Source organism: Petaurus breviceps, unplaced genomic scaffold (genome assembly GCF_028583685.1).
Source record: "Petaurus breviceps papuanus isolate PSGF00001 unplaced genomic scaffold, PetGlider_PUasm1.0 90919, whole genome shotgun sequence".
NCBI classification, from domain to species: domain Eukaryota; kingdom Metazoa; phylum Chordata; class Mammalia; order Diprotodontia; family Petauridae; genus Petaurus; species Petaurus breviceps.
The window spans coordinates 36739938-36752907 of record NW_027187378.1 but is presented as its reverse complement, the minus strand read 5'-3'; the positions used below and the strand labels follow the sequence as shown (position 1 = coordinate 36752907).

General features: G+C 37.6%; 1 protein-coding gene across 5 annotated transcripts in view; it reads right to left on the bottom strand.

The window, feature by feature from the left end:
* Nucleotides 1-12970, bottom strand: part of KAT6A (lysine acetyltransferase 6A) — a 160114-nt gene that overhangs the window by 74669 nt on the left and 72475 nt on the right. The gene's annotated exons all lie outside the window — the stretch shown is intronic.

The following is a 12970-nucleotide window of genomic DNA, read 5'->3' as shown; positions in this document are numbered from 1 at the left end:
TTTTTTTTTTTTAAAGAAAATGCTTTGAAGGTGATTTCAAATATAACTTTTTAGGATAAAATGTAATGTGCTCACTTCTAAAATGTAACTTTCTCCTCTAGAAGTGGGCAATATGTTCTTATTTGTTTGTTGGGGCAAAGGGGAAAAACAGGTTCCTCCTCTTTCTCTTCATTTTCTTGTACAATAGGAGAGATCATTCAAATTTATAACAAGTCTAAAAAGGAAAAATATTATATATCCATAAAATAAGCACAGTTATTTTATAAATCCTAAGAGGAATTAGAGAGGCAATACAGCATAATGGATAGAAAAGGTGGCCTCACAATCAGGAAAATCTGGGTTAAGTCATAGATTGAATATAAACTAACTTTGTGATCCTGGGCAAGTCACTTTAATCCCTATAAATTACAGAGAAATTGCTGATTTGGAATATTAATCATTATAATTACACAGAGTTCAAATGACTTTTGGCTTTCTTTTCATTATCATAGCTATATTTGTAAAGTACTTAGCACAGTGCCTGGTAGGTTTTTTTTTAGAGGGCAATTGGGGTTAAGTGACTTGCCCAAGGTCACACGGCTAGTTTTTGTGTTAAGTGTCTGAGGCCAGATTTGAACTCAGGTTCTCCTGACTACAGGGCCAGTGCTCTATTCACTGCTCCACCTCGCCACCCCCGGTAGGTTCTTAATAAATGCTTATCTATTATTCTCCCCTTATTTTATTCTGCACCCATTCATTTAAGTCTTCTCATGTTTTTCATAATTCCTTATGTTTACTGTATCTTACAACAATATAATAGTAGATTATATTCACTATCACAATTTATCCAGTTATTTCCAAATCAATGGTCAGTCAAGTTTGTTTCTAAATTTTCTAACTACAAAAAGTGCTATGAAAATTTTGGCACATATGGGGCCTTTGTCTTTTACCTTCTTGGGAAGGTTTTAGTAGTGGTGTTGCTGGGTCAAAGGTTATATAAAAAGTTTAGTGATTTTTCTCACATAATTCCAAACTGTTTTCCAGAATGATCAGAACAATTCACAGCTTCATCAGTAATATTTGACTGTACTTGCCTTCCTAGAACCACTCCAACATTGACTATTTCTGAATTCTATCACCTTGGTCAGTTTGGTGGATGTGAGATCCCAGGTTCACAGATTTAAAACTGCAAGGAATGTCCAGGGTCATCAAATCCAAAACCTTCCTCTTTATTATTCAAACTTATGTCTAATGACTCCAAATTCAGTGCTCTTTCCAAAGTACCACTCTTTAAGTTGCTTTCATTTACATTTTTCTTACAGTCAGCCAATTTAATATAATCTTTTATTTATTGTTGTTATTTTCCAATTCTGCAATTGAAACTGTTCATAACCTTGGACTACAAATTTATTGGGGAACATCCCTTGGTCTTACATATTTGTGTCAACTGCCTATGTATCTTGTGCAAAGTTGTTTTTTTTCCCCCTCGATATCCCAGTTGCATTGATTTTATTAATGCAAAAGCATTTTAATTTTATGTACCTGAAATTCTCTGTTTCTCTTTTATGATTATCTCTATCCTTTGTTAGATAAAAATTTTTCCCTCAGCTATATTTATAAAAGGCATCATTCAATTCAAATATACATTAAGTGCCTTCTGTGTACAATCCATAGTGTTCCACACTAGAGAAATAAAAGTGACAGGGTTACTTTCCTCAAAGGAGCTTATAATCAAATAGAGAGCATGAGACATGTACAAAGAACTATAAATAATTATATGATTAAATGGGACAAGGGAGGTAAGACCTATATCAATGATAAGACAGAACATGAGAATTACAAAAGCCTAAGATTCTATAGAAGAAGACTGCTCAAGAGAGATGGGATGGATAATCTCTCAAGTACAAAGTTCTGACAAATAATATGAATGAAAAAAGTGGGAGCATCTAAAAGAGGATGATGTAGCTATATGGGAAACTCGCAGGCAAACCCTTTATTTGTAATAGTCATACAGAACAGAGAAATAAATCCAAGTAACTGTCAACTGGAAATCACAACTTCACAAAACATGTGAAAAACTAGGTTTATTTCAAGAGAAATGAACATGCACATGGAACACCAAGGATAACATAATCTAAGATGAGTACCCAAAAAAATAGCATAATCCTTTTAAGAATATAGTCTGTAACTGTAAAGCCCAGAATGAGCTAAGGTTTTTTATAAGTTAGAAGGACAAGGAAAGGAAATTTTTAGTTAGCGTATAGGCAAGAGGATGGTCAAAGGATAGATGGGACCACTGTCTAGCACAGAATCAATGAATAACAGAACTACTCAAAATTCTAAATGGATTCTGTTTTCCATAAAGAACGATATTCATTATTATGAAGTATAAAACAAAGAATGTTTGATAATCTCTTCTAATATAATGGTTTCTTCTCTACTGCCTACAAATATGCATGCCCAGGTCTCCCCTATCCTTAAAATAAATCTTTACCCCTTCACTAAATACTAGCTTTCTTCTATATTTCTATTCCATTTTTCAGCCAAAATCCTTGAAAAAGCTATACAAACTCAGCATCTGCAATTCCTCTCTTCTTATCTCATTTATAAACTCTCTACCTATAATTCGGCTTCCTACCTCCCTTCACTAAACTGAAATTGCTCTCTCCAAAGTCAGTCAACAAGAATTTATTAAACACCTACTATGAGCCAGGTACTAACTAAATGGCTGGGGATACAAAAAAAAGAAAAGACAGTCCCTGTTCTCAAGGAGTTCAAGGTCTAATGGGGGGATAGCACGCTTGCTATATACAAACAAGATGTATACAGGATAAACTGGATGATCTCAGAGGAAAGCACTAGCATTGAGGAGGATAGGGAAAGGCCTCTTATAGAAGGTAGAATTTCAGCTGTGATTTGACATGGAAGACAGTAAGTGAAAATGCCCCACTGTCAAGAGATGGAGTATCTAGAGCAATAAACACTGAGGAGCATAATGTACTCTGATCACAGAGTACTCAATCACCAAATCTAATATCTTCTCAATCACCATGATTCTACATCTCTCTGAAGCACTGAATACTGCTGACCACCCTTCTTGTGAATGCCCTCTCCTCTCCGGATTAGGTAGTAGCATAGTAAAAGAGGAAAGAGTGCCAAAACATTCTATATATTGCTAATAAAATCCAACAAGAAGACATAAAAGAAATTCCATTCAAAATTATTATAGAATGTAGAAAATATCTAAGACCACTTAATAGGATACAAGAATTATACCACCATAAACTCTATAGAAATAAAGACATAAAAATAATTGTAGTGATATTAGACATAGTTGTCATAAGACTCCAATATAACAACATTCATCCAGAGAAGATGTTCTTAATTTTTTTGTGTTATCCCCCTTTTGGCAGTCTGATGAGGCCCAGGAACTCCTTCTAAAAATGTTTTTAAATTCATAAAATATAACTAACAAAGATACTGAAATGCAGTTATCAAAATATTTTTAAAACCAATTTCATGAGTCCCAGGTTAAGAATTCCTAATCTTGGGGTGGCTAGGTGGCGCAGTAAATAGAGCACTGGCCCTGGAGTTAGGAGGACCTGAATTCAAATCCGACCTCTGATGCTTGATACACTTACTAGCCATGTGACTTTGGGCAAGTCACTTAACCCCAACTGCCCTCCAAAACACAAAAGAAAAAAAAAAAAAAGAATCCCTAATCTAGAGGGGGTAAAGGTATAAATCTCAAGGGAAATAATGGAGGGAGAGAGGGAAGAAGAAAGGGAACTTAACAGTACCAGATCTTAAACTACCCTATAAATCAATCATCATTATCAAAAGTATTTGCTACTAGTTAACAAAAGTTGATCAGTGAAATATTTTAAGCATAGAAGTTCCCAGAAGAAAATGAACATTAACACCATAATGTTTAATAAATCCAAGGCTAAGGAGACTCAATATGGGGCAGGGGGTGGTGAGGGGAGGGAAGGGGTTGGAAGAGTGGGGAAGGCTCGGAGAAACTAGAAAGCAGTCTGACAAGAATTTGGTTGAGCCCACCATCTCATACCATATACCATATAGTTCTAAATAAATACATGGAAAAGATCGGGGGGGGGTCTTCATCTTTTTTGTGTCATAGACCCCTTTTGATAGTCTGGTGAAACCTATGAACCCCCTTCTCAGAATAACATTTTTGAATGCATAAAAAATATAGGAATACAAAGGAAACCCAATTATACTGAAATAGTTATCAAAATATTTTTAAAACAAGTTTACTGACCCCCAGGGTCAAGAACTCCTGAGCTAGACTTAAAAGGTCACATCATAAACAAATTAGATGAACTGAGAAAGAGATGACTTTCTTAACTATGGATAAGAAAAGAGATCCTGACTAAAATAATGGATAGAGAGGATCAAAGCTGGGAAACAATTTTTACAGCCAGTGACTCTGATAAAGGCCTCATTTCTAAAATATAGAAAGAAATGAGTCACATCTATAAGAATACATGTCACTCCCCAATTAACAAATGGTCAAAAAATATGAACAGACAGTTTTCAAATGAAGAAATAAAAGTTATCTATAATCATAAGAAAAAATGCTCTAAATCAATACCGATTAGAGAAATGCAAATTAAAACAACTCTTGAGATACTATGACAGAAAAGGAAAATGATAAATATTGGAGAGAATGTAGGAAAATTGGGCAACTGATGATGCACTGTTGGTGGAGTTGTGAACTGATCCAACCGTTCTGGAAAGCGCTTTGGAACAATGCTCAAATGGCAACCAAACTGCATACCCTTTGATCCAGCAATACCACTATTAGGTCTGTATCCCAAAGAGATCATAAAAAAGGGGGAAAGACCTACATATGCAAAAATATTTACAGCAGCCCTTTTTGTGGTAGCAAAATATTAGAAATTGAGGGGATGCCTATCAATTGGGGAATGGCTAAACAAGCTGTGATATATAAATGTAATGGAATACTACTGTGCAATAAGAAATGATGCAGGGGATGTGTAAGGGTTATGGGATTTAAAGATCTTCCATGCCCCAATGGACTTCCTGACGTAGCAGGAAGGGGCGGAGCAAGAAGAAGCGGAAGCCAAGCTATAGTTCCTGCAGTGGCTAGCAGTGGCAGCAACGGGACAGCAGCAGCAGAGGCAGCGGCAGCAGAAGCCGAAGCCGAAGCGCGAACCCCTTTTTGAGTCAGCCAGAATTTCTGCTAAGGACTCCTGCTGAGGACTGCCAGGGGCCGGAGCGTGCTTCCTGGACGCTGGGTGGTTGTGTGAATGGGGAGAGGAGGACCTTTGCCTGAGATAGCCTGTTCTGTTTTAAAGGCTTGAGAATGTGGGTGCTTTCTACTTTATCTGCCTGTGCCAATTACATAACTACTCTGATGGCTTTGACTTTCTGGTTTTGGGACTCAGTCTTTTGGTATTTTAATAAATGTTCCAGCTTTATCGCCCATATAGAAAGCCTGATATATTTTGTGATGGATAACCACATCAGCATATTTACAATTTCCATAGGCATTGTGAATATTGCATTGCTGATACTGGCGGCCAGGTAGCACAGCGAGTAAGAGCACCCGCCCCAGTGTCAGGATGACCTAGGGGATCGAACTGGGGCTCAGACACTTAGCACCACACCCAGAAATAACTGGCTGTGTAACCTTGAGCAAGTTACTTAACCCCAACTGCTTTTAAAAAAAGAAAAGAAATGATGAAGGCAGATTTCAGAAAATCCTGGAAAGATTTGTAAGTACTGATGAAAAGTGAAATGAGCAGAACCAAAAAAATGTACACAGTATGAGCAACATTTTGTGGTGCTCAACTATAGCAACATTGTGCGATGCTCAACGACTCAGATTTTCTCAGCAACAAGATCCTAGACAAGTACAAAGGACTAACAAAGGAAAACGCTATCCATATCCAGATAATAGAACTGAGGGACTCAGAATGCAGACAGAAGCATATTTTTTTCACTTAATTCTTTCCCACGGTTTTATTTTCTTTTGATCTGTTTCTTCTTTCACAACTGTGACTAATATGGAATTATTCTCTACATGACACCATACATATAAACTATATCAAACTGCCTACCATTTTCCAAAGAGGGAAGGAAAAGAGAGGGAGAAATATTTGGAATTCAAAATCTGGTAAAAATGAATGCTAAACATTTTCTTGACATCTAACTGGGGAAGAAAATAAAATACTTAAAAAAAAAAAAAAAGAATACTGAATGTCCTTTAAGTCATACAACCACATTACTTCAAAAAATTTAGATGTCAAATCTCAACTGGGCCATCACTGCTGTATGCCAATACTTTTACTTATTCTTATTCATCTTTCTATTGTATCTCTTACTTTATGCTCCTCAATCATCTGCAATCTAGCTTTTATCACTACCAACCAAATGAAGTTCCGAGGTCAGTAATCCAAACTCCTAAATCGAGCAGACTTTTCCTCATCATTCTAGACCTCTTTGTTGTTGTTCAGTTACTTTTCAGTCATGTCTGACTCTCTGTGACCCCATACGGAGTTTTCTTGGCAAATACAGTGGAGTGGTTTGCCATTTCCTTCTCCAACTCAACTTTTTACAGATGAGGAAACTGAGGCAAAAGGGTTAACTGACTTGCTCAGGGTTCACACAGCTAGGAAGTGTCTGAGGCCAGATTTGAGCTCACAAAGATGGGTCAAGAATGACTCCAAGGGGGGTGGCCAGGTAGCACAGCGAGTAAGAGCACTGGCTCCAGTGTTGGGCTGACCTGGGAATCGAATCCAGGCTCAGACACTTAGCATCCACCCAGAAACACCTGGCCGTGTATCCTTGAGCAAGTTACTTAACCCCGATTGCTTAAAAAAAAAAAAAAAAAGAATGACTCCAAGCACTCTACCTCCACTGCACCACCTAGTTGCCCCTCTAGACTTCATTTAGCATTTGGTAAGGCTGACCACGATACTCTTGTTTAAATGGATTTTCATGACACTATTTTCTGTATTATTCCTACATGTCTGACTGATCCTCAGTTTCCTATGCAGCATCATATGCATGTTAACACTTATATACCCTGTTCATATTTACTTGATCAACATTATACAAATACTGTATTATTTGTCACTTATGTATTATATTACTGTCTATTTACATATATGCTACTGCTTAATCATGTTCTGTTAGTTTATAAGTCCACTGACAGTGTACTGCTAGTTTGCATTGTTTCGCTGTACTTTAGAAACATTTGCTGACTTATCAGTCTTCTTCATTTCTGTTTTATGAATATGTTTATATACTGCTATGGCATGCATGTAATAGGTCCTGTATGCAATTGAGTAATATAGTTACTGCCAGGCAATGTTTTATGCTCTGTTGTCTACTGTTTATACTACTACTAAGGTATATTTACTGTAAATAGAACCTTGAAATGATTACCTGAGACACTGGGATAATCATCACACTTCTTTAAAGTGCTGATGTTTGAGTGCTTGAGCTATGTATTGACAGTCTACTACAACTGATTTTTTTAAGGGGCTGAAAAATGTTCTGTCCCTAGGGAAGAATATAATCTACCTTTTGGAGCTGTGCCAAAGTACTTGGGGGCAGGGCTGCCTGATGACACACTGTCCCTTCTCTGGCATTCTTTAAACTTCAAGAGGATTTCAGGCTTTACCTAATGTAAACCCAGAGAGACTCAGCTCCTGACCTTTGAAAAGGAGCTTGTGGATAACAGGGGCAGAAACTAAGCCAAGGAAGTAAAATATTGGGAATATAAGAGACTTTGACATTGTTAGCCAGTGAAGAATGGCAAAGGTTGGAACAAGAACTGAGAATCAATTGAGACCTACATGCTGAGTTTTGCCAGAGGGCTGACTAAGCATCATCAGGCATTGCTTCTTCTATTTTTTTAAATAAACAATATTTTTTTTCCAATCACATGTAAAGATGGTTTTCAATATTATTTTAAATTTTTCATAAGATTTTGAGTTCCAAATTTTTATCCCTCCCTCTTCTCCCCTCTACTCAAGACAGCAAGCAATCAAGAACAAAAGAGGAAAAGCATGAAAAACAAAACAAAAAAGTGAAAATATTATGCTTCTATCTGCATTCAGATTCCATGGTTCTTCCTCTGGACATGGACAGCATTTTCTATCATGACTCTTGGAATTGTCTTAGATTACTGTACTGCTGAGAAGAAGCTAAATCCATTATAACTAATCATTGCACAATGTTTCTGTTACTGTATACAATGTTCTGGTTCTGCTCACTTCACTCACTTCATTAGTTCATGTAAGCCTTTCCAGGTTTTTCTGAAATCATCCTAGGCATTGCTTTTCACAAATGAGAGGGTCAAGCCCAAGAGTCAGGAGGGGAAAGAATTCCAAAGCCAACAAGTGATCATTGGAGTTGCAAAAATAAGGGCACTGACGAAACTTTCTTAAAGACTTCCCCCCCTCCTCCCCTCGGCCTCCCAGTTTCCTAGGGAAAACCACCTTGCTATATCAGTTCCCTTATGGAAAACTTGAGAAATCAGTCATGCTTACTCCTTCCCCACCAACAGCTGCAAATGTGGCTGCCACTTCTAAAATTGCTGCTTAGGTAAATTTTATTGCTTTAAGTGTTTCGTGATATGTGTGTCATAATGTATTAAAATCTGATGCCAATTTTAACCTGTGCCAATTCTGTTTACTTGAATGTTGGAGATAAGACTGGGAATGGGGCGGGGGCAGGGGGGAGAGGAGAAGAGGACAAAATGTAGAAAAGTACTAACAGATTTAATGCACTGAGGTTTTATAAAAGCAATTTGGATTTTGTCAGTGCCACCTGTGTGGGTGTTCTGAGCTGCACATTTAATTAAGTGAACAGAAAATACACTCAGATTCCTTGTGAGCGACAAGACAACAGGAAACCCCAGACTACAAAGGAAGCAAACAAAACGAGAGCAACCTTCTCTTTCAGATTCATTTCTGAACAGCAACCATTCCAGACTGGGGTCCGAAAAAGAGAGCAGCTGGGCTGAGGGGAAGGGAAATGAAGCAAGCTGGTACTCCAACCCTTAGATCTGGGGGCCCTCAGGGACGGATGGTTTGTGGGTCTCTGTGGGCAGAGTCTTTGAGAAGCTAGGGCCACATCCATGGCATAATGAGGAATCAGAACAGGTAGTAAGTGTCTTATATACTCCAACTGAAGAAAAATGCAGTTATTTTCGTGAGGGAAAAGAAATTTTTGAGTAAACTGCCCAAAATTGCAAGGAGAAAGTTAAAATGAAACAAGCTCTATAATATAGTGACCACTGACCTCTCCCAAAAGCTTTTTTTTGACAGAGAAAAGGCTGTCTTGTAATATGTGAGAAAAATCTTTGCTAATGCTGGTGATGTGATTTTTTTTTAATGAGCTCTGCCCTTTTACTGTCCCCACCCCCATTTTGTTCTTCCATGTAAACTACAACTACAAAAGAGCAAGATCAGTAATCATCTTTGACTCTTCCCCTCTTGTTCAACCCCCATGTCCAACAGTTATCAAGTCATGTCAATTCTATTTCAACATCTCTCAAATCTCCTTTCTCTCCACTACTCTCCTAAATCAAGCCTTCATTTCCACTTAGATGGATTACTGAAATAGCCTCCAAATTGTTCCCTTGTACCCAGACTCTCCCCTCTCCGATCCTTCCCACACACAGCTGCCAAAATAGTATTTTTAAAGCATAGGTCCTCCCATGTCACCTTCCTTACTCAAGAAGCTTTAATGGTCTTCAAATGCCTCTAGGATAAAACACAAACTCTTCTGTTTGATATTTAAAGTCTTTCAAGACGTGTCTCCAACTTACATTTCCAAATTGATTACACATAACTTTCCTTCAATTTATTTGCTCCTCCCTATGTAATACTCCATCTTCAATCTTATGTCTTAGCAAAGAATGGCACCTGAACCTATAATACGCTCTCCCCTCACCTCTGTCTTCAAGGCTCAGAGCTCAGGTACCACCTTCTACACGAAGCCTATCCTGACCCTCCCAGTTGCTAGTACTCCCTTTCTATCTCATCTCTGGAAATTACTTTGTAATTACTTTGTATGCATTTATCTGTTTTCCTGTTGTTTCTTCCCAACAGAATGCAAGCTCCTTGCAGGTGGGCATTATTTCATTTTTGTCTTTGTATCCTTCAGTGAATAAGCACAAAGTAATAAAATGCTTATTGAATAAATGACTGAATTAATAAATGGTGATGGAACTCAATATAATGCCACAAAGCAATCAACTGAAAGAAATAGGAATGTTTAGCCTGAAGAGGAAAAACTTGGGAGACGGAGCAGGTAATAAAGAAAAGGGTATACATGATAGCTATCTTCAAGTTTTGATGACCTGTCATATAAAATTGAGGTCAGACTTTTCTTTTGGCTGAGCCCCAAAGAGAAGAACTAGGATCAAAGTCTCAAAATTACTAAGGCATATTTCAGTCAATAAAAAGAATACCCTTCTAACAACTGAAGCCCACTGATAATTAAACTGGCTGGCCCTAGAAGAAAGTGAGTTTACTATCACTGGAGGTCATCAAGGAGAAGTAGAGGACAACTTCCTGAAGATTAAAATGGATAAGGTGCTATACATGGAATCAAGAGACCTGTGTACAAATCCAACCTCTCCATGATCATACTAGCTTTGTGTGGTCATGAACAGACTAAAACCTCTAGAATTGGGGCGGCTAGGGGGCACACTGAAGAAAGTACTGGCCCTGGAGTCAGGAGGACCTGAGTTCAAATTTGCCCTCAGACACTTAACACTTACTAGCCATGTGACCCTGTGCAAGTCACTTAACCCCAGTTACTCTGCCTTTCCCCCTCCAAAAAGAAAAAAACAAACCAAAAGAAAACCTAGAATTTCAGTTTCTTTATCTGTAAAATAGGAATCCTAATACTTATACTACCTACTTCACAGGGTTATTGTGAGGAAAGTATCTAAAAAATTAGGGAGTAGGAAGGTAGAAGAACTGGATCAATAATTTGACTGTTTTATGTTAACTCTGAATGAAGAAACTCCCTTAACACAGATCAGCACCTGTGCTGCAATTTAGTCTTAGAGAGTTTTCTACACAATTTGTCCAGGGTCAAACAATCAGTATGGGAGGTGGTACATGAACCTAAGTCCTCCTGATACTGAGACCACTGTTCTAATATACTTCATTGTCTCAAGAATTTTATAGCAATAAATAATTATTATTATGTTGTTGTTGTAGAAAGGACCCTAAATGAAATAAGGATTAGACTGTATGACCTATGACATTCAGTCAAACTCTGAAATTCTATTATTTTATTAGGACCCTGCATTATTCTGTATAGGTCCCAAAGTCTTATGATATATATGAAAAGATCATTTTTAATGGAGAGGATAGGGAAAGATTCATGAAGGAGTTGAAGGAAAGGGTTTCAGCAAGCAGAGTTGCAGGCAAGGAAAGTGATCATTCTAGAAATGGAGAGAAGGGGAAGTAAAATCAAAAAGACAGAATTGGGTAGGGTGATAAAAGATGAAGGTATTAGTCTAGTTTGGTTGTAACATATTTGGAGGGAAGTAGCATGACAGAACACTAGAAAGTCAATGATTAGAGTCAAATTACTGAAGGATCTGAATACCACAATTAAGAATTTAAATTCTGAGAGTAACACAAAGTTACTATAAGGTTTTTTAGCAATTGGATAACATAATTAAAGTGGTATCTCAGGAAGATTATATTAGCAGCATTATTAAAGATGAGTTGGAGAGGGGAAAAACTTGGAAAAGGGAAACAAGTTAGAAGGTAGGCACAATAAATAAGGCAAGAAACAGCATGGGCCTGAACTAGAGTGGAAAGGGAAAGACACAGGAGAAATAATGTTAAAGCAGAATCCCCAAAATTTGAAAACAGAGAGGTCATGGGAATAAGGAAAAGTGCAATCAACCATGTCAAATCCTGAAGAAAGATCAAGGAGAATAATAATTAATGAAATGGATTTCAATCAGGTCAATGGATGTATCCATAAGAAAGTCATAAGCGCTCTTGAATAGAACAGTTTCAGGAGGGTGATAGGAATGGAACCAAGACTACAAGGTGTTGGGGTAGCCAGGTAGCACAGCGAGTAAGTAAGAGCACCAGCCCCCAGTGTCAGGATGACCTGGGGATCGAATCCGGGCTCAGACACTTAGCACCCACCTAGAAACACCTGGCCGTGTAACCTTGAACAAGTTACTTAACCTCAATTGCTTTAAAAAAAAAAAAAAACTACAAGGTGTTGAGGCATGAATAAGAAGTTGGAGAAGTGGAGACAGTGAGTGTACTTATAAGAAGTCTGACAGTAAAGGGGAAAAAGGAATTTTTTTATATACCTTTAATACAGATAAAAGATATCAATGAAAATAAACCTTAAGAGAAGATCAATTTACTTATGTAGCCAATTCCTGCAATACAAAGAAGAGTTCTTAGAGTGCAAAGTGATGGTGTTTCTGGGGGTGGCAGGTTGGTGGGAAGCCCCTTTGCAAAATCTTGCTTGGAGGCACAGAATTTAAATTGAAACCACTGCTCATTAAATTGCTGTGTCAGGCATCTATTTTCAATGTGATAAATTCAGGTTCACATTAGGGAAAACAAATTTGGAATCATCCCAGTCCCATTCATCCTGGCAAAACTGAGCAAAACAAATAGTGATTATTAAAGAAACCAGCAATAGCTCCAAAATGATTTGCAGTTCCTCCTAGCAGATGTTTCATGAGCAAGTATGAGGATAAACAGAAGGAAAATTAAGTCTACAGAAAGTTGTGTGGTTTTTTTTTTTTTAATCACTAAGGATTGAGTAAAACTAACAATGTATTCATCAAGTTAAACAAAATTTGGGTCACACACCCAGATCACCCAGTCTAGGTCAGGCAAAAGGCTGCTTGGCTAGACTCTCTTCCCAGAACCCTAAAAGTAAAATCATACAAATTGTAACTCAGTTCATTCAGGGAAAGCATATGAACTAT